Source organism: Pan paniscus, chromosome 6, assembly GCF_029289425.2.
Source record: "Pan paniscus chromosome 6, NHGRI_mPanPan1-v2.0_pri, whole genome shotgun sequence".
Taxonomy (NCBI): Eukaryota; Metazoa; Chordata; class Mammalia; order Primates; family Hominidae; genus Pan; species Pan paniscus.
Window position 1 is genome coordinate 128604354 of NC_073255.2, and position 24924 is coordinate 128629277.

The window sequence follows — 24924 nt, forward strand, 5'->3', positions numbered from 1 at the left end:
TCTACACCACCATCTGTATAAACATGGAAATATCTACACCGGTATCTGAATAAACATGGAAATATCTACACCACGATCTGTATAAACAAGGAAATATATACACCGCTATCTGTATAAACATGGAAATATCTGCACCGCTATCTCTATAGACATGGAAATATCTAAAAAGCCATCTGTATAAACATGAAAATACCTACACAGTCATGTGTAGGAACATGGAAATATCTACACTGCCATCTGTATAAACATAGAAATATCTACATAGCCCTCTGTATAAATATGGATATATCTTCATAGGCATCTATATATACCTGGAAATATCTACACCAACATCTGTATAAACATGGAAATATCTACACCGCTATCTGTATAAACATGGTAATATCTACACCACCATCTATATAAACATGTAAATATCTACACCGCCATCTGTATAAACATGGAAATATCTACAATGCCATCTGTTGAAAGATGGATCTATCCACACCGCAATCTGTGTAAAGATGGAAATATCTTCACCGATATCTGTAAAAACATGGAAATATCTACACCGCTATCTGTATATACATGGAAATACCTACACCGCGATCTGTGTAAACATGGAAATATCTATTGCTCCATCTCTATAATCATTGAAATATCTACACTGCCATCTGTAAAAACATGGAAATATCTACACAGTCATCTGAATAAACATGGAAATATCTACACCACCATCTGTATAAACATGGAAATACCTACAATACCATCTGTATACACATGGAAATATCTACACAGGCATCTGTTTAAATATGGAAATATCTAGACTGCCATCTGTATAAACATGGAAATATCTACAGTGGCATCTGTAGAAAGATGGAAATATCTACACCGCTATCTCTATAAATACGGAAATATCTACACCGCCATCTCTATAAACATGAAAATATCTACACTGCCATCTCCATAAAGATGGAAGTATCCACTCCGCCATGTGTATAAACACGGAAATATCTACACCACCATCTGTGTAAACATGGAAATCTCTACACCGCTATCTGTATAAACATGGAAATATCTACACCACCATCTTCATGTCCATGAAAATATCTATGCCGCCATCTGTATAAACATGGAAATATCTACACGGCCATCTGTGTATAGATGGAAATACCAACACCGCCATCTGTACAAACATGGAAATATCTACACCGCTATCTCTATAAACATGGAAATATCTGCACTGCCATCAGTAAAAACGTGGAAATACCTATACAGTCATCTGTATAAACATGGAAATATCTACAATGCCATCTGTATACACATGGAAATATCTACACAGCCATCTGTATTTACATGTAAATATCTACACTGCTATCTCTATAAACACTGAAATATCTACACCGTCATCTATATAAACATGAAAATATCTACACTGCCATCTCCATAAACATGGAACTAACTACTCCGCCAGCTGTATAAACATGGAAACATCTACACCGCCATCAGTGTGAATAAGGAAATATCTACAATGCCATCTGTATAAAGATATAAATTTCTGCACCGCGAGCTGTATAAACATGGAAATATCTACATCGCTAACTGTATAAACGTGGAAATAACAACACATCTATCGGTATAAACATGGAAATATCTACAACGCCATCTATATAAACATGGAAATATCTACACCGCTATCTCTATAAACATGGAAATATCTACACCGCTATCTGTATAAACATGGAAATATCAACACCGCGATCTGTATAAACATGGAAATATCTACACAGCGATCTGTATAAACATGGAAATATCTACACCGCTATCTGTATAAACATGGAAATATCTACACCGCGATCTGTATAGACATGGAAATATCTACACAGCTAACTCTATAAACATGGAAATATTTACACAGACATGTGTATAAACATTTAAATATCTCCGTCGCTATCTGTATAAACATGGAAATACTTACACCGTTATCTGTATAAACATGGAATTATATACACCGCTATCCCAATAAACATGAAATATCAACAACGCTGTCCATATAAACATGGAAATATCTACACCGCTATCTGTATAAACCTGGAAATAACTACACCGCTATCACTATAAACATGGAAATACCTACACCGCTATCTCTATAAACATGGAAATATCTACACCGCCATCTCTATGAACTAGGAAATATCTACACCGCCATCTGCATGAACATGGAAATATCTACACCGCCACCTGTATAAACATGGAAATATCCACACGGCTATCTGTATCAACATGGAAATATCTGCAACACTATCTGTGTAAACATGGCAATATCTACATCGCTATCTGTGTAAACATGGAAATATCTACTCCGCTATCTGTATAAAGATGGAAATATCTACACCGCTATCTGTATAAACATGGAAATGTCAACATCGCTATCTCTATAAACACGGAAATATCTACACTGCTATCTATATAAACATGGAAATATCTACACCGCCATCTCCATAAATATGGAAATATCTACACCGCTATCTCTATAAACCTGGAAATATCTACACTGTTATGTGTATAAACGTGGAAATATCTACAACGCTATCTGTGTAAACATGGAAATATCTACACAGCTATCTGTGTAACCTTGGGAATATCTACACCGCAATATGTGTAAAGATGGAAAGATATACACCGCAATGAGTTCAAAGATGGAAATATCTACACCGCTAACTCTGTAAACATGGAAATATCTACACAGCTATCTGTATAAACATGGAAATGTCTACACCGCTATCTGAATAAATATGGAAATATCTACAGCGCTATCTCTATAAAAATGGAAATATCTACAACACTATCTGTGTAAACATGGAAATATCTACACCGCTATTTTTATAAACATGGAAATATCTACACCGCAATCTGTATAAACATGGATATATCTGCACCGCAATCTTTATAAACATGGAAATATCTATACCGCAATCTGTATAAACATGGAAATATCTACAAAACTATCTGTGTTAACATGGAAATATGTACACCGCTATCTGTGGAAACATGGAAATATGTACACCGTTATCTGTATAAATATGGAAATATCTACACCACGATCTCTATAAACATGGAAATAGTCACACCGCTATCTGCATAAACATGGAAATATCTACACAGCCATCTGTAAAAACATGGTAATATCTACACCACTATCTGTAAAAACATGGAAATTACACCGCTACCAGTATAAAAATGGTAGTATCTACTCCGCCATCTGAATAAACATGGAAATATTTTACACCGCTATTTGTATAAACGTGGAAATATCTACACCATTATCTGCACATACATGGAAATACTAACCCTGCCATCTGTATAAACATGGAAATATCTAAACCGCCATCTGTAAAACATGGAAGTGTCTACACTGTCATCTGTATAAACATGGAAAAACCTACACAGCCATCTGTATAAACATGGAAATATCTACTCTGCCATCTATATACACAAGGAAATATGTACACTGCCGTCTGTATGAACACGGAAATATCTTCACCGCTATCTCTATAAATATGGAAATACCTACACCGCCATCTGTATAAACATGTAAATATCTACACCGCTATCTGTATAAAGATGGAAACATCTACACCGCTATCTTTATAAACATAGAAATATCTGCACTATTATCTCTATAAACATGGAAATATCTACAACATTATCTGTGTAAACATGGAAATATCTACACCGCTATCTGTGTAAACATGGAAATATGTACACCGCTATCTGAGTAAAGATGGAAATATCTACACCGCAATCTGTGCATAGATGTAAATATCTACACCGCTATCTCTGTAAACATGGAAATATCTACACTGCTGTCTCAATAAACATGAAAATATCTACACTGCTGTCTGTATAAACATGGAAATATAAACACCACGATCTGTATAAACATGGAAATATCTACACCACGATCTGTATAAAGATGGAAATATTTACACCGCAATCTGTATAAACGTGGAAATACCTACAACACTATCTGTGTTAACACGGAAATAAATACACCTCTATCTGTGTAAACATGGAAATATGTACACAGCTATCTGTATAACCATGGAAATATCTGCAACACTATCTGTATAAACACGGAAATATCTCCACCGCTATCTGTATAAACATGGAAATATCTACATGGCTATCTTTATAAACATGGAAATATCTACAACACTATCGGTATAAACATGGAAATATCTGCAACACTATCTGTATAAACATGGAAATATCTACACCGCTATCTGTATAAACATGGAAATATCTACACCTCGATCTGTATAAACATGGAAATACCTTCACTGCTATCTGTATAGACATGGAAACATCTACACCGCTATCAGCATAAACATTGAAATATCTACACCGCTATCTGTGTAAACATGGAAATATCTAAACAGCTATCTGTGTAAACATGGGAATATCTACACCGCTATCTCTGTAAAGATGGAAATATCTACACCACAATCTGTGCAAAGATGGAAATATCTATGCTATCTCTATAAACATGGAATTATATGCACCGCTCTCTGTATAAACATGGATATATCTACACCGCTATCTGTTTTATCATGGAAATATCTACAAGGCTATCTCTAAAAATATGGAAATATCTCCACCGCCATCTGTATAAATATGGAAATATCTACACCGCGAGCTGTATAAACATGCAAATATCTACACCGCTATCTGTATAAACATGGAAATAGCAACACCACTATCTGTATAAAAATGGGAATATCTACACCGCTATCTGTATAAACATGGAAGTATCTACACCACTATCTCTATAACCATGGAAATACCTACACCGCCATCTCTATAAACATGGAATTATCTACACCGCCATCTCTATAAACTTAGAAATATGTACACTGCCATCTCTATAAACATGAAAATATCAACACCGCCATAAGCATAAACATGGAAATAACTACACCGCTGTCTGTATAAATATGGAATTATCTAAACAGCCATCCCTATAAACATAGAAATATCTACACTGCCATCTGTAGAAAGATGGAAATAACTTCACCGAGATCTGCATAAACATGGAAATATCTACACCTCTACATGTATTAACATGGAAGTATCTACACCGCTATCTGCATAAACATGGAAATACCTACACTGCCATCTGTATAAACATGGAAATACCTGCACCGGGATCAGAATAAACATGGAAATGTCTACACCGCTATGTGTATAAACATGGAAATATCAACACCACTATCTGTATAAGCATGGAAATATCTACACCGCTATCTGAATAAACTTGGAAATAACTACACCACTATCTTTATAAACATGGAAATACCTAGACCACCATCTCTATAAACATGGAATTATCTTCACCGCTATCTCTATATACATAGAAATATCTACACCGCCATCTCTATAAACATGGAAATATCTACACCGCCGTCTGCATAAACATGGAAATATCTACAACGCGATCTGTATTAACATGGAAATATCTACACCTCTATCGGTATAAACATGCAAATATCTACATCACTATCTGTATAAACATGGAAATATCTACAACGCTATCTGTATAAACTTGGAAATATGTACACCGCCATCTGTATAAAGAGGGAAATATCTCCATGGCCATCTGTATAAACATGGAAAGATCTCCACCGCTATCTGTATAAACATGGAAATATCTACAATGCTATCTGTATAAACATGGAAATGTCTACAACATTATCCGTGTAAACATGGAAATATGTACACCGCTATCTGTGTAAAGATGGAAATATCTGCACCGCAATCTGTGCAAATATGGAATTACCTACACCACCATCTCTGTAAACATGAAGATATCTACAGTGCTATCTGTATAAACATGGAAATATCTACTCCACTATCTGTATAAACATTGAAATATCTACACCACTGTCAGTATAAACATGGAAATATCTACACCACCATCTGTATAAACATGGAAATAACCACACCGCCTTCTGAATAAACATGGAAATATCTACACCGCTATCTGTATAAATGTGGAAATATCTACACCGCTATCTCCATAAACATGGAAATATCTACACCACGATCTGTATAAACATGGAAATATCTCCACCGCTATCTGTATAAACATGGAAACATCTACACCGCTATCTATATAAACATGGAAATATCTACACCGCTGTCTGTATTAACATGGAAAAATCTACAACACTATCTGTGTAAACATGGAAATATCAACACAGCTATGTGTGTAAACATGGAAATATCTACAAAGCTATCTGTATAAACATGGAAACATATACACCACGATCTGTATAAAAAGGAAATATCTACACCGCCATCTGTATAAACATGAAAATATCTGCACGGCCCTCTGTATAAACATAGAAATATCAACACTGCCATCTGTATTAACATGGAAATACCTACACAGTTATCTGTATAAACATGGAAACATCTACACCACTATCTGTGTAAACATGGAAATATCTACACCGTAATCTGTGTAAACATGGAAATATCTACACCGCTATCTTTGTAAAGATGGAAATATCTACACTGCAATCTGTGCAAAGATGGAAATATCTAAACCGCTATCTTTGTAAACATCGTAATATCTTCACCGGTATCTGTATAAACATGGAAATAACTACAACGCTATCTGTGTAAATATGGAAATGTCTACACAGCTATCTGTGAAAACATGGAAATATCTCCACCGCTATTTTTGTAAATATGGAAATATCTGCACCACAATCTGTGCAAACATGGAAATATTTACACCGCTATCTCTATAAACATGGAAATATCTACACAGCAGTCTGTATAAACATGGAAATACCTACACAGTCATCTGTATAAACATGGTAACATCTACACTGCTATCTGTATAGTCATGGAAATATCTACACCACTATCAGTATAAACATGGAAATATCTACAGCGCTATCTCTGAAAACATGGAAATGTCTACACAGGTATCTGTGTAAACATGGAAATATCTACACTGCAATCTGTAAACACATGGAAATATCTACACAGCCATCTATATAAACATGTAAATACCTACACGGCTATCTCTATCAGCATGGAAATACCTCCACTGCTATCTGTATAAACAGGGAAGTAGCCACACCGCGATCTGTATAAACAATGAAATATCTACACTGCAATGTGTAAAAATATGAAAATATCTACACAGTCATCTGTATAAACATGGAAATATCTACACCTCCATCTGTATAAACATGGAAATATCTACACTGCAATCTCTATACATATGGAAATATCTACACAGCCATCTGTATAAACATGGAAATATCTACACCGCTACCTCTATAAACATGGAAATACCTACACCGCAATGTTTATAAACATGGAAATATCTACACCGCTATCTGTATAAACATGGAAATATCTACACCGCTTTCTTCATAAACTTTGAAATACCTACACCGCCATCTGTATAAACATGGATGTATATCCACCGCTATCTATATAAACACGGAAATACCCCCACCGCTATCTGTATAAACAGGGAAATATCTACAACATTATCAGTAAAAACATGGACATATCTACACGGCTATTTCTATAAACACAGAAATAGCTACACAGCAATCTGTATAAACATGGAAATATCTACACCGCCATCTGTATAAACATGGAAATATATACGCTGCTGTCTGTATAAATATGGAAATATCTACACCGCTATCTCTATAAACATCGAAATGTCTACAACGCTATCTGTATAAACATGGAAATATCAACATCGCCATCTGTAAAAACATGGAAATATCTACAAAGAAATCTGTATAAACTTGGAAATATCTACACCTCCATCTGTATAAACATGGAAATATCTACACTGCGATCTGTATAAACATGGAAATATTCACACCACTACCTATATAAACCTGGAAATACCTACACTGCAATCTTTATGAACATGGAAATACCTATGCCACTATATATATAAACATAGAAATATCTACACCGATATCTGTATAAATATGGAAATATCTACACCGCTATCTTTATATACATGGAATTGTCTACACCGCTATCTATATAAACATGGAAATATCTACACCGCTATCTGTAAATACATGGAAATATCTACACCGCTTTCTGTATAAACATGGAAATATCTACAACGCAATCTGTATAAACATGGAAACATCTACATGGCTCTCTCTATAAACATGGAAATATATACACGGCCATGTGTATAAACATGGAAATACCTACACAGTCATCTGTATAAACATGGAAATATCTACACCTCCATCTGCATAAACATGGAAATATTTACTCTGCCATCTGTATACACCTGGAAATATCTACACAACCATCTGTATAAACATGGAAATATCTACACTGATATCTCTATAAATCTGGAAATACCTTCACTGCAATCTGTATAAACATGGAAATAACTGCATTGCTATCTGTATAAAAATGGAAATATCTAAACCGCTATCTGTATAAACTTGGAAATATCTACACTGCCATCTGAATAAACAAGGCAATATCTCCACCGCTATCTGTATAAACATGGAAATATCTCCACCGCTGTCTGTATAAACATGTAAATATCTCCACCGCTATCTGTATAAACATGGAAATATCTACAACGCTATCTCTATAAACATGGAAATATCTTCACTTTCTGTATAAACATGGAAATACCTACACTGCTATCTCTATAAACATGGAAATATCTACATCGCTATCTGTATCAACATGGAAAAATCTCCACCGCTATCTCTATAAACATGGAAATATCTACACCACTATCTGTATAAACATGGAAATATCTACTCTGCCATCTGTATAAACATGGAAATATCTACACAGCCATCTCTATAAACATGGAAATAGCTCCACTGCTATCTGTATAAACTTGGAAATAGCCACACAGCTATCTGTATAAACAATGAAATATCTACACCGCCATGTGTAATAATGTGAAAATATGTTCACAGTCATCTGTATAAACATGGAAATATCTACACCTCCATCTGTATAAACATGGAAATATCTACACTGCCATCTGTATACACATGGAAATATCTACACAGCCATCTGTATAAACATGGAAATATCTACACCGCTATCTCTATAAACCTGGAAATACGTACACTGCAATATATATAAACATGGAAATAACTCCACTGCTATCTGTATAAACATGGAAATATCTACAAGGCTATCTGTAGAAACTCGGAAATATCTACACCACCATCTGTATAAATAAGGCAATATCTCCACCGCTATCTGTATAAACATGGAAATATCTCCACCGCTATCTGTATAAACATGGAAATATCTACACCGCTATCTCTATAAACATGGAAATATCTTCACCGCTATCTGTATAATCATGGAAATACCTACACTGCTGTCTGTATAAACATGGAAATATCTACATCGCTATCTGTATGAACATGGAAATATCTCCACCGCTATCTCTATTAACAAGGAAATATCTACACCTCCATCAGTATAAACATGGGAAATCTACACTGCCATCTGTATACACATGGATATATCTACACAGCCATCAGTATAAACATGGAAATACCTACACCGCAATCTCTGTAAACGTGGAAATATATCCACCGCTATGGGTATAAACATGCAAATATCTACACCGGTATCTGCATAAACATGGAAATACCTACACGGCTATCTGTACAAACTTGGAAATATGGACAACGCTATCTGTACAAACATGAAAATATCTACACCCCGATCTGTATAAAAATGGAAATATCTCCACAGCTATCTGTATAAACATGGATATACCTCCACCGCTATCTGTTTAAACATGGAAATACATACACTGCTCTCTGTATAAATATGCAAATATCTACACCGCTATCTGTATAAATATGGAAATATCTACACCGCTATTTGTATAAATATGGAAAATCTACAACGCTATCTGTGTAAACATGGAAATATCTACACAGCTCTCTGTGTAAACCTGGAAATATCTACACCGCTATCTGTGTAAAAATGGAAACATCAACACCACAATCTGTGCAAAGATGGAAATATCTACACCGCTATCTGTGTAAACATGGAAATATCAACACCGCTACCTGTATAAACACGGAAATAACCACACCTCTATCTGAATAAACAGGGAAATATCTACACCGCCATCTCTATAAACATGGAAATATCTACACAGTGATCTGAATAAACATGGAAATATTTACACCGCTATCTGTATAAATATGGAAATATATACAATGCTGTCTCTATAAAAATGGAAATACCTGCACCGCTATCTGTATAAGCATGGAAATATCTACACCAATATCTCTATAAACATGGAAATATATACACCGCCATCTCTATAAGTCTGGAAATATCTTCACAGTCATCTGTATAAACATGGAAATATCTACACCGCAATCTCTATAAACATGAAAATATCTACACCACCATCTCCATTAATTTGGAACTATCTACACCACCAGCTCTGAAAACATGGAAATATCTACACCGCTATCTGTATAAACATGGAAATATCTACACTGTCATCTGTATAAAGGTGGAAATATCTACACCGCGAACTGTATAAACATGGAAATATCTACACCGCTATCTGTATAAACATGGAAATATCTACACAGTCATCTGTATAAACATGGAAATATCTTCACCGCTATCTGTATGAACATGGAAATATCTACACCGCTTTCTCTATAAACATAGAAATATATACACGGCCATCTCTATAAACATGGAAATATCTACTCCACCATCTGCATAAACATGGAAAGATCTACACCGCCATCTGTATTAACATGGAAATATCTACAACGCTATCTCTATAATCATAGAAATATCTACACCGCCATCTCTATAAACAGGGAAATATCTACACCGCCATCTGTATAAACATTGAAATATCTACACTGCCCTCTCTAGAAAGATGGAAATGTCTACACCGCGATCTGTATAAACTTGGAAATATCTACAGTGCTACGTGTATTAATTGGGAAATATCTACACCGTTATCTGTATAAACATGGAAATATTTACACCAAGAATTCTATAATCATGATAATATCTACACCACTATATGTATAAACATGGAAATATCTAAACCGCTATCTGTATATACATGGAAATAACTACACTGCGATCTGTATAAACATGGAAATATATACATGGCTATCTCTATAAACATGGAAATATCTAAACCACCATCTGTATAAATATGGAAATAACTACACAGTCATCAGTGTAAACGTGGAAATATCTACACCACCATCTGTATAAACGTGGAAATATCAACACCGGTGTCTGTGTAAACATGGAAATATCTACACCGCAATCTGTGTAAAGATGGAAATATCTACACCGCAATCTGTGCCAAGGTGGAAATATCTACAACGCTACCTTTGTAAACATGGACATATCTTCAATGCTATCTGAGTAAAAATGGAAATATCTACACAGCTATCTGTGTAAACTTGGAAATATCTTCACCGCTTTCTGTATAATGATGGAAATATCTGCACCGCAATCTGTGCAAAGATGGAAATATCTGCACCGCTATCTCTGTAAACATGGAAATATCTACACCGCTATCTATATAAACATGAAAATATCTACACCGCCATCTGTATAAACATGGAAATATATACAGTCATCTGTATAAACATTTAAATATCTACACCAACATCTCTATAAACATGGTAATATCTACACTGCCATCTGTATTCACATGGAAATAGCAACACAGCCATCTATATTCACATGGAAATATCTACACAGCCATCTGTACAAACAAGGAAATATCTACATCGCTATCTCTATAAACATGGAAATCTCTACACCGCTATCTGTATAACATGGAAATACCTACACCGCTATCTGTATAAATATGGAAATATCTACAGTGCTATCTGTAAAAACATTTAAATATCTACACCGCTATCTGTATAAACTTGGAAATACCTACACCACTATCTGTGTAAACATGGAAATATCTACACCGCTGTCTCTGTAAACATGGAAGTATCTACACCACTATCTCTGTTAAGATGGAAATATCTACAGCACAGTCTGCGCAACGATGGAAATATCTATGCCGCTATCTGTGTGAAGATGGAAATATCTACACCGAAATCTGTGCAAAGATGCAAATATCTACTCCGCTATCTGTATAAACGTGGAAATATCTACACCACGATCTGTATAAACATGGAAATATCTACACCACTATCTGTATAAACAGGGAAATATCTGAACCACTATCTGTATAAACATGGAAATATCTACACCGCTATCTGTATAAACATGGAAATATGTAAACCACTATCCCTGTAAACATGGAAATATCTACACCGCTATCTGTAGATACATGGAAATATCTAAACAGCTATCTCAATAAACATGGAAACATCTACAACACTATCTGTGTAAACATGTAAATACCTACAGAGCTATCTGTGTAAACATGGAAATATCTACACCACTATCAGTATATACATGGAAATAACTACACCGCAATCTCTGCAAAGATGGAAATATCTACACCGATATCTCTGTAAACATGGAAATATATACACCTCTATCTGTATAAACATGGAAATATCTACACCGCCATCTGAGTAAACATGGAAATATCTACACCGACATATGAATAAACATGGAAATATCTACACCGCCATCTGTTTAAATATGGAAATAACTACACTGCTATCTCTATAAATATGGAAATATCTACACCAAAATCTGTATAAACATGGAAATATCTCCACCTATATCTGTATAAACATAGAATCATGTACACCGCTATCTCTATAAACATGGAAATATCTACACGGCTATCTGTATAAACATGGAAATACCTACACCACTATCTGTATAAACTTGGAAATAACCGCACCGCTATCTGTATAATCATGGAAATATCTACATCACTATCTCTATAAACATGGAAATAACTTCACCGCCATCTCTATAAACATGGAAAAATCTACACCGCTATCTGTATAAGCATAGAAATGTCTACACTGCTATCTGTATAAATATGGAAATATCTACACCACTATCTCTGTAAACATGGAAATGTCTACACCGCTATCTGTATAAACCTGGAAATATCTACATCGCTATCTCTATAAACCTGAAAATATCTACACCTACATCTACATAAACATGGAAATACCTACACAGTCATGTGTATAAACATGGAAATAACTACACCACTATCTCTATAAACATGGAAATATCTACACTGCCATCTGTATAAAGATGGAAATATCTACAAAGCCATCTCTATAAACAAGGAGATACCTACACCGCTATCAGTATAAACATGGAAATATCTACACTGCTGTCTTAATAAACATGGAAATATCTACACCGCCATCTGTATAAACATGCAAATATCTACACATTCATCTGTAGAAACATGGAAATATCTACACCACCATCTTTATAAACATGGAAATACCTACACTGCCATCTGTATACACATGGAAATATCTACACAGCCATCTGTATAAACATGGAAATATCTACACTGTTATCTCTATAAATATAGAAATATCTACACCGCTAAGTGTATAAACTTGGAAATATCTACTCCGCTATCTGTGTAAACATGGAAATACTTACAACGCTATATGTGGATTCATGGAAATATCTACACAGCTATCTGTGTAAACTTGGAAATATCTACACTGCTATCTGTGTAAAGATGGAAATATCTGTACCATAATCTCTGCAAAGATGGATATATCTACAACGCTATCTCTGTAAACATGGAAATATCTAAACCGCTATCTGTATAAACATGGAAATATCTACACCGCCATCTGTATAAACATGGAAATATCTACACAGTCATCTGTATAAACATGGAAATATCTACTTCACCATCTCTATAAACATGGAAATAACTACACTGCCCCTGTATACACTTGGAAATATCTACACAGCCATCTGTATAAACATGGAAATATCTACACTGTTATCTCTATGAACATGAACATATCTACACCGCAATCTCTATAAACATGAAAATATCTACTCCGCCATCTTCATAAACATGGAACTATCTACACCGCCATCTGTATAAACATGGAAATATCTACACCACTATCTGTGTAAATATGGAAATATCTACACCGCTCTCTCTGTAAACATGGAAATGTCTACCCCGCTGTATGTATATACATGGAAATATCTACATCGCTATCTCTACGAACCTGAAAATATCTACACCGACATCTGAATAAACATGGAAATATTTACACCAAGATCTCTATAATCATGGAAATATCTACACCACTATATGTATAAACATGGAAATATCTCAACCGCTATCTGTATAAACATGGAAATAACTACACTGCGATCTGTATAAACATGGAAATATCTACATGGCTATCTCTATAAACATGGAAATATCTAAACCACCATCTGTATAAATATGGAAATAACTACACAGTCATCTGTGTAAACGTGGAAATATCTACACCACCATCTGTATAAACGTGGAAATATCAACACCGGTATCTGTGTAAACATGGAAATATCTACACCGCAATCTGTGTAAAGATGGAAATATCTACACCGCAATCTGTGCCAAGGTGGAAATATCTACAACGCTATCTTTGTAAACATGGACATATCTTCAACGCTATCTGAGTAAAAATGGAAATATCTACACAGCTATCTGTGGAAACTTGGAAATATCTTCACCGCTTTCTGTATAATGATGGAAATATCTGCACCGCAATCTGTGCAAAGATGGAAATATCTGCACCGCTATCTCTGTAAACATGGAAATATCTACACCGCTATCTATATAAACATGAAAATATCTACACCGCCATCTGTATAAACATGGAAATATATAAAGTCATCTGTATAAACATTTAAATACCTACACCAACATCTCTATAAACATGGAAATATCTACACTGCCATCTGTATTCACATGGAAATAGCAACATAGCCATCTATATTCACATGGAAATATCTACACAGCCATCTGTACAAACAAGGAAATATCTACACCGCTATCTCTATAAACATGGAAATCTCTACACCGCTATCTGTAAAACATGGAAATACCTACACCGCTATCTGTATAAATATGGAAATATCTACAGTGCTATCTGTAAAAACATTTAAATATCTACAGCGCTATCTGTATAAACTTGGAAATACCTACACCACTATCTGTGTAAACATGGAAATGTCTACACCGCTGTCTCTGTAAACATGGAAGTATCTACACCACTATCTCTGTTAAGATGGAAATATCTACAGCACAGTCTGTGCAACGATGGAAATATTTATACCGCTATCTGTGTAAAGATGGAAATATCTACACCGAAATCTGTGCAAAGATGCAAATATCTACTCCGCTATCTGTATAAACATGGAAATATCTACACCACGATCTGTATAAACATGGAAATATCTACACCACTATCTGTATAAACAGGGAAATATCTGCACCGCTATCTGTATAAACATGGAAATATCTACACCGCTATCTGTATAAACAAGGAAATATGTAAACCACTATCCCTGTATACATGGAAATATCTACACCGCTATCTGTAGATACATGGAAATATCTAAACCGCTATCTCTATAAACATGGAAACATCTACAACACTATCTGTGTAAACATGTAAATACCTACAGAGCTATCTGTGTAAACATGGAAATATCTAAACCACTATCAGTATATACATGGAAATAACTACACCGCAATCCCCGCAAAGATGGAAATATCTACACCGCAATCTGTATAAAAATGGAAATACCTACACCACGAGCTGTATAAACGTGGAAATATCTACACCGGTCTCTGTAAAAACATGGAAATACCAACACCGCTATCTGTATAAATATGGAAATATCTACAATGCTATCTGTGTAAACATGGAAATACCTACACAGCTATCTGTGTAAACTTGGAAATACCTACACAGCTATCTGTGTAATGATGGAAATATCCACACCGCAATCTTTGCAAAGATGGAAATATCTACACCGCTATCTCTGTAACCATGGAAATATCTGCACCGCTATCTGCATAAACATGTAAATATCTACACCGCTATCTGTAAAACGTGGAAATATCTACACCGCTATCTGTATAAACGTGGAAATATCTACAACAATATCTGTGTAAACATGGAAATATCTACACAGCTATTTGTGTAGACATGGAAATATGTACAACGCTATCTGTGTAAAGATGAAAATATGTACACCCCAATCTGTGCAAATATCAAAATATCTACTCCGCTATCTCTGTAAACATGGAAATATCTACCCCGTTATCTGTATAAACATGGAAATATCTACACCGCTATCTCCAGAAACATGGAAATATCTACACTGCTAGCTGTATAAACATGGAAATATCTACTTGGCTATCTCTAGAAACATGGAAATATCTACACTGCCATCTGTACAAACATGGAAATAACTACACATTCGATTGCATAAACATGGAAATATCTACACCACTCTCCGTATAAACATGGAAATATTTACACCGCTATCTGTATAAACATGGAAATATCTACACCGCTATCTGTATACACATGGAAATACCTACACCGCCTTCTGTATAAACATGGAAATATCTACATCGCTATCTCTATAAACCTGAAAATCTCTACACCGCCATCTCTATAAACCTGAAAATATCTGCACCGTGATCTCCATAAGCATGGAAATAACTACACCAACATCTGTGTAAACACGGAAGCATCTACACCGCTATCAGTAAAAACATGGAATTATCTACACTGCCATCTCTATAAAGATGGAAATAACAACACCGCGAGCTGTATAAACATGGAAATATCTACAATGCTAGTTGTATAAACATGGAAATACCAACACCACTATCTGTATAATCATGGAAATATCTACACCGCTATCTGTATAAACATGGATATAGCTACACCGTTATCTGTATAAACATGGAAATATCTACAACGCTATATTTAAAAATATGGAAATATATCCACCGCTATCTGTATAAACATGGATATATCTACACTGCCATCTGTATAAGCATGTAAATATCTACACCGCCATCTGTATAAACATGGAAATATCTACAACGCTATCTCTATAAACATGGAAATATCTACACCGCCATCTCTATAAACGTGAAAATATCTACACGGCCATCTCCATAAACATGAAACTATCTACACCGCCATCTGTATAAACATGGAAATAACTTCTACGCTATCTGAATAAACATGGAAATATCTACACCACTATCTCTATAAACATGGAAATACCTACACCACTGTCATTATAAACATGGAAATACCTACACCGCTATCTCTATAAACATAGAAATATCTACACCGCCATCTCTGTAAACATGGAAATATTTACACTGCCTTCTGAATGAACATGGAAATATCTACACTGTTGTCTGTATAAACATGGAAATTTCTACACTTCCATCTGTATAAACATAGAAATATCTAAACTGCCATCTGAGGAAAATGGAAATATCTACACAACGATCTGTATAAAAATGGATATATGTACACTGCTACCTGTATAAACATGGAAATATCTACACGGCTCTCTTTATAAACATAGAAATATCTACACCACGATTTGTATAAACAAGGAAATTTCTCAACCTTTATCTGTATAAACATGGAAATATCTAATCCGCCGTCTGTATATACATGGAAATATCTACACAGTCATCTGTATAAACATGGAAATATCTACACCAACATCTCTATAAACATGAAAATATTTACACCGCTATCTGTATAAGCATGGAAATAACAACACAGATATCTGTATAAATATGGAAATATCTAAATCGATATCTGAATAAACATGGAAATATCTACACCGCCATCTGCATAAACATGGAAATATCTAAACCGCTATCACTATAAAGATGGAAATATCTACACCGCGACCTGTATAAACATGGAAATATCTACAACGCTAGTTGTATACACATGGAAATACCAACACCGCTATCTGTATAAACATGGAAATAGCTACACTGCTATCTGTATAAACATGGAAATATCTACACAACTATATCTATAAACATGGAAATACCAACACCGCCATCTCTATACACATAGAAATATCTACACCGCTATATCTATAAACATAGAAATATCTACACCGCCATCTCTATAAACATGGAAATATCTACACCGCCATCTGCATGAACATGGAAATATCTACACTGTCATCTGTGGAAAGATGGAAATATCTGCACCACGATCTGTATATATATGAAAATATCTACACCGCTATCTGTGTAAAGATAGAAATATCTACACCGCAATCTGTGCAAAGATGGAAATATCTACACCTCTATCTCTGTAAACATGGAAATATCTATACCACTATCTGTATAAACATGGAAATATCTACATAGCTATCTGTATAAACATGGATATATCTACACCGTTATCTGTATAAACATGGAAATAACTACACCGCTATCTGAATAAATATGGAAATATCTTCACCGCCATTTGTGTAAACATACAAATATCTACACAGCCATCTGTATAGACATGGAAATACCTACACAGCCATATGTATAAACATGGATGTATCTACACAGCTATCGCTATAAACAAGGAAATACCAACACCGCTATCTCTATAAACATGGAGATATCTACACCGCAATCTCTACAAACATGGAAATATCTACACTGCCATGTATACAAACATGAAAATATCTACACCGCCATCTCCATAAACATGGAATTATCTACACCGCCATCTTTATAAACATGGAAATATCTACACCACCATCTGTATAAACATGGAAATATCTACACCGCTATCTTTATAAACATGGAAATATCTTCACCGCCATCTGTATAAACATGGAAATACCTACACAGTCATCTGTATGAACATGGAAATATCTACACCGCCATCTCTATAAACGTGAAAACATCTACAACGCCATCTCCAGAAACATGGATGTATCTACACCGCCATCTGTAAAAACATGGAAATATCTACACCATTATCTGTATATACATGGAAATATCTTCACTGCTATCTGTATAAAGATGGAAATATCTACACAGCCATCTGTATAAAGATGGAAATATCTAAACCGCAATCTGTATAAATATGGAAATACCTACACCACTATCTCTATACACATGGCAATATCTAAACCGCTATCTGTATAAACATGGAAATATCTACACTGCCATCTGTATAAAGATGGAAATATCCACACCGCGAGCTGTATAAACATGGAAATATCTACACCGCTATCTGTATAAACATGGAAATACCAACACCGCTATCTGTATCAACATGGAAATATCTACACCGCTATTTCTATAAACATGAAAATACTTACACCGCGATCTCTATAAACATGGAAATATTTACACCGCAATCTCTATAAACATAGAAATACCTACACCGCCATCTCTATAAACATGGAAATATCTACACCATCTGCATAAACTTATAAATATCTACACAGACATCTGTATGAACATGGATATATCTACACCGCCATCTCTATAAGCATGAAAATATCTACACCGCCATCTTCTGAAACATGGATGTATCTACATCGACATCTGTATAAACATGGAAATATCTACACCTCTATCTGTATAAACATGGGAATATCTTCACTGCCATCTGTATAAACATGGAAATATGTACACCGCCATCTGTATAAAGATGGAAATATCTACATCGCAATCTGTATAAATATGGAAATATCTACACCGCTATCTCTATAGACATGGAAATATCTACACCGCTATCTGTATAAACATGGAAATATCTACACCACGATCTGTATAAACATGGATATATCTACACCGCAATCTGTGTAAACATGGAAATATCTCCTCCGTTATCTGTATAAATATGGAAATATCTACACCGCTATCTCTATAAACATGGAAATGTCTACACCGCTCTCTGTATAAACATGGAAATATCTACACCGCCATCTGAATAAACTTACAGATATCTACACCGCTATCTCTATAAATATGGAAGTATCTACACCGCTATCTCTGTAAACATGGAAATATCTACACCGCTACCTGTATAAACATGGAAATATCTACACCACTATCACTATAAACATGGAAATAACTACACCGCTATCAGTATAAACATGGAAATATCTCCACTGCTCTCTGTATAAACATGGAAATATCTCCACCGCTATCAGTATAAACATGGAAATATCTACACCGCAATCTCTATAAACATGGATATACCTACGACACTATCTGTGTAAACAAGGAAATATCTACACAGCTGTCTGTGTAAACATGGAAATATGTACACCGCAATCTGTGTGAGGATGGAAATATCTACACCGCAATCTGTGCAAATATGGAAATATCTACACCTCTATCTCTGTAAACATGGAAATACCTACACCACAATCAGTATAAACAAGGAAATATCTACACCACTATCTGTGTAAACGTGAAAATATCTACTCCGCTATCTGTATAAATATGGAAATATATACACCGCTATCTCTATAAACATGGAAATGTCTACACCGCCTTCTGTATAAACCTGAAAATATCTACACTGCCATCTGTATAAACATGGAAATAACTACACCTCTATCTCTATAAACATGGGAGTATCTACAATGCAATCTGTATATACATGGAAATAGATACACAGTCATCTGTATAAACATGGAAACATCTACACCACTATCTGTATAAACGTGGAAATATCCACAATGCCATCAGTATAAACATGGAAATATCTACACAGCCATCTCTATAAACATGGAAATATCTACAACGCTACCTCTATAAACTTGGAAATAGTCACACCGTTATCTACATAAACATGGAAATATCTACACTGCCATCTGTAAACACATGGAAATATCTACACAGTCATCTGTATAAAGACGGAAATATCTACACCGTTATCTGTATTAACATGGAAATATCTACTCCGCTATCTGTATAAACATGGAAATATCTACACTGCTGTCTGTATAAACATGGATATATCTACACCGCTATCTGTATAAACACGGAAAAATCAACACCGCTATGTGTATAAACATGGAAATATCTACAACGCTATCTATATAAATATGGAAATATCTACACCGCTATCTCTATAAACTTGAAAATATTTACACCACCATCTCTATAAACATGGAAATATCTACATCGCTATATGAATAAACATGGAAACAGCTAAACCGCTATCTGTATAAACATGGAAATATCTACATGGCCATCTGTAAAAATATGGAAATATCTACACAGTCATCTGTAGAAACATGGAAATATCTACACCACTATCTCTATAAACATGAAAATAGTTACACCACCATCTCTATAAACATGGAAACATTTACACCGCTATCTCTTTAAACATAGAAATAATTACACCGCCATCTCTATAAACATGGAAATATCTACACCGCCATCTGCAAAAACATGGAAATATCTACACAGACATCTGTATGAACATGGAAATATCTACACTGCCATCTGTATAAACTTGGAAATATCAACTCTGACATCTGTAGAAAGATGGAAATATCTACAAAGCGATCTGTATAAACATTGGAATTTCTACACCGCTACCTGTATAAACATGGAAATATCTACAACGCTATCTGTATCAACATGGAAATAATTACACCGCAATCTGTATAAACATGGAAATATCTACAATGCTATCTCTGTAAACATGGAAATATCTACAGAGCTATCTGTATCAACATGGAAATAACTACACCGCAATCTGTATAAACATGGAAATATCTACAATTCTATCTCTGTAAACATGGAAATATCTACACAGCTATCTCTGTAAACATGGAAATATCTACACCGCTATCTGTATAAACATGGAAATATCTACAATGCCATCACTATAAACATGGAAATATCTACAGCGCCATCTGTATAAACATGGAAATATCTACACTGCCATCTGTATACACATGGAAATATCTACCGAGCCATCTGTATAAACATGGAAATATCTACACGGCTATCTCTATAAACATGGAAATATCTACACCGCTATCTGTGTAAACTTGGAAATATCTACACAGCTATCTGTGTAAATATGGAAATATCTGCACAGCATTCTGTGCAAAGATGGAAATATCTACACCGCAGTCCCTATAAACATGGAAATATCTACACAGCTATCAGTATAAACATGGAAATATCTACACCGTTATCTGTATAAACATGGAAATTTTTACACCGCTATCTGTATAAACATGGAAATATCTCCACTGCTATATTTATAAAAACGGAAATACCTACACCGGTATCTTTATCAACATGGAAATACCTACAATGCTATCTGTATAAACAGGGAAATATCTACACAGCTATCTGTAAAACGTGGAAATATCTACACCGCTATCTGTATAAACATGGAAATATCTAAACCGCTATCTGTATAAATGTGGAAATACCTACAATGCTATCTGAATAAACGTGGAAATATCTACATCGCTAGCTGTATAAACGTGGAAATAGCTTCACCACTACCTGAATAACCCTGAAAATATCTACACCGCTATCTGTATCAACATGTAAATAACTACACCGCTATCTGTATAAACATGGAAATATCTAAAATGCTATCTCTGTAAACATGGAAATATCGACACAGGTATCTGTGTAAACTTGGAAATATCTACACCGCTATCTGTGTAAAGTTTGCAATGTCTACATCGCAATCTGTGCATAGATGGAAATATTTTTACCGCTATATATGTAAACATGGAAATATCTACACCGCTGTATGTATACACATGGAAATATCTACACCGACATCTGTATAAACATGGAAATATCTACACAGCCATCTGTATAAAGATGGAAATATCTACACCGCCATCTGTATAAAGATGGAAATATCTAAACCGCAATCTGTATAAATATGGAAATACCTACACCACTATCTCTATAGACATGGCAATATCTAAACCACTATCTGTATAAACATGGAAATATCTACACTGCCATCTGTATAAAGATGGAAATATCCACACCGCGAGCTGTATAAACATGGAAATATCTACACCGCTATCTGTATAAACATGGAAATACCAACACCGCTATCTGTATCAACATGGAAATATCTACACCGCTATCTCTATAAACATGAAAATACTTACACCGCGATCTCTATAAACATGGAAATATTTACACCGCAATCTCTATAAACATAGAAATACCTACACCGCCATCTCTATAAACATGGAAATATCTACACCATCTGCATAAACTTATAAATATCTACACAGACATCTGTATGAACATGGATATATCTACACCGCCATCTCTATAAGCATGAAAATATCTACACCGCCATCTTCTGAAACATGGATGTATCTACACCGCCATCTGTATAAACATGGAAATATCTACACCTCTATCTGTATAAACATGGGAATATCTTCACTGCCATCTGTATAAACATGGAAATATGTACACCGCCATCTGTATAAAGATGGAAATATCTACATCGCAATCTGTATAAATATGGAAATATCTACACCGCTATCTCTATAGACATGGAAATATCTACACCGCTATCTGTATAAACACGGAAATATGTAAACAGCCATCTGTATAAAGATGGAAATATCTACACCACGAGCTGTATAATCATGGAAATATCTACACCGCTATCTGTATAAACATGGAAATATCTACACCACGATCTGTATAAACATGGATATATCTACACCGCAATCTGTGTAAACATGGAAATATCTCCTCCGTTATCTGTATAAATATGGAAATATCTACACCGCTATCTCTATAAACATGGAAATGTCTACACCGCTCTCTGTATAAACATGGAAATATCTACACCGCCATCTGAATAAACTTACAGATATCTACACCGCTATCTCTATAAATATGGAAGTATCTGCACCGCTATCTCTGTAAACCTGGAAATATCTACACCGCTACCTGTATAAACATGGAAATATCTACACCACTATCACTATAAACATGGAAATAACTACACCGCTATCAGTATAAACATGGAAATATCTCCACTGCTCTCTGTATAAACATGGAAATATCTCCACCGCTATCAGTATAAACATGGAAATATCTACACCGCAATCTCTATAAACATGGATATACCTACGACACTATCTGTGTAAACAAGGAAATATCTACACAGCTGTCTGTGTAAACATGGAAGTATGTACACCGCAATCTGTGTGAGGATGGAAATATCTACACCGCAATCTGTGCAAATATGGAAATATCTACACCTCTATCTCTGTAAACATGGAAATACCTACACCACAATCAGTATAAACAAGGAAATATCTACACCACTATCTGTGTAAACGTGAAAATATCTACTCCGCTATCTGTATAAATATGGAAATATATACACCGCTATCTCTATAAACATGGAAATGTCTACACCGCCTTCTGTATAAACCTGAAAATATCTACACTGCCATCTGTATAAACATGGAAATAACTACACCGCTATCTCTATAAACATGGGAGTATCTACAATGCAATCTGTATATACATGGAAATAGATACACAGTCATCTGTATAAACATGGAAACATCTACACCACTATCTGTATAAACGTGGAAATATCCACAATGCCATCAGTATAAACATGGAAATATCTACACAGCCATCTCTATAAACATGGAAATATCTACAACGCTACCTCTATAAACTTGGAAATAGTCACACCGTTATCTGCATAAACATGGAAATATCTACACTGCCATCTGTAAACACATGGAAATATCTACACAGTCATCTGTATAAAGACGGAAATATCTACACCGTTATCTGTATTAACATGGAAATATCTACTCCGCTATCTGTATAAACAT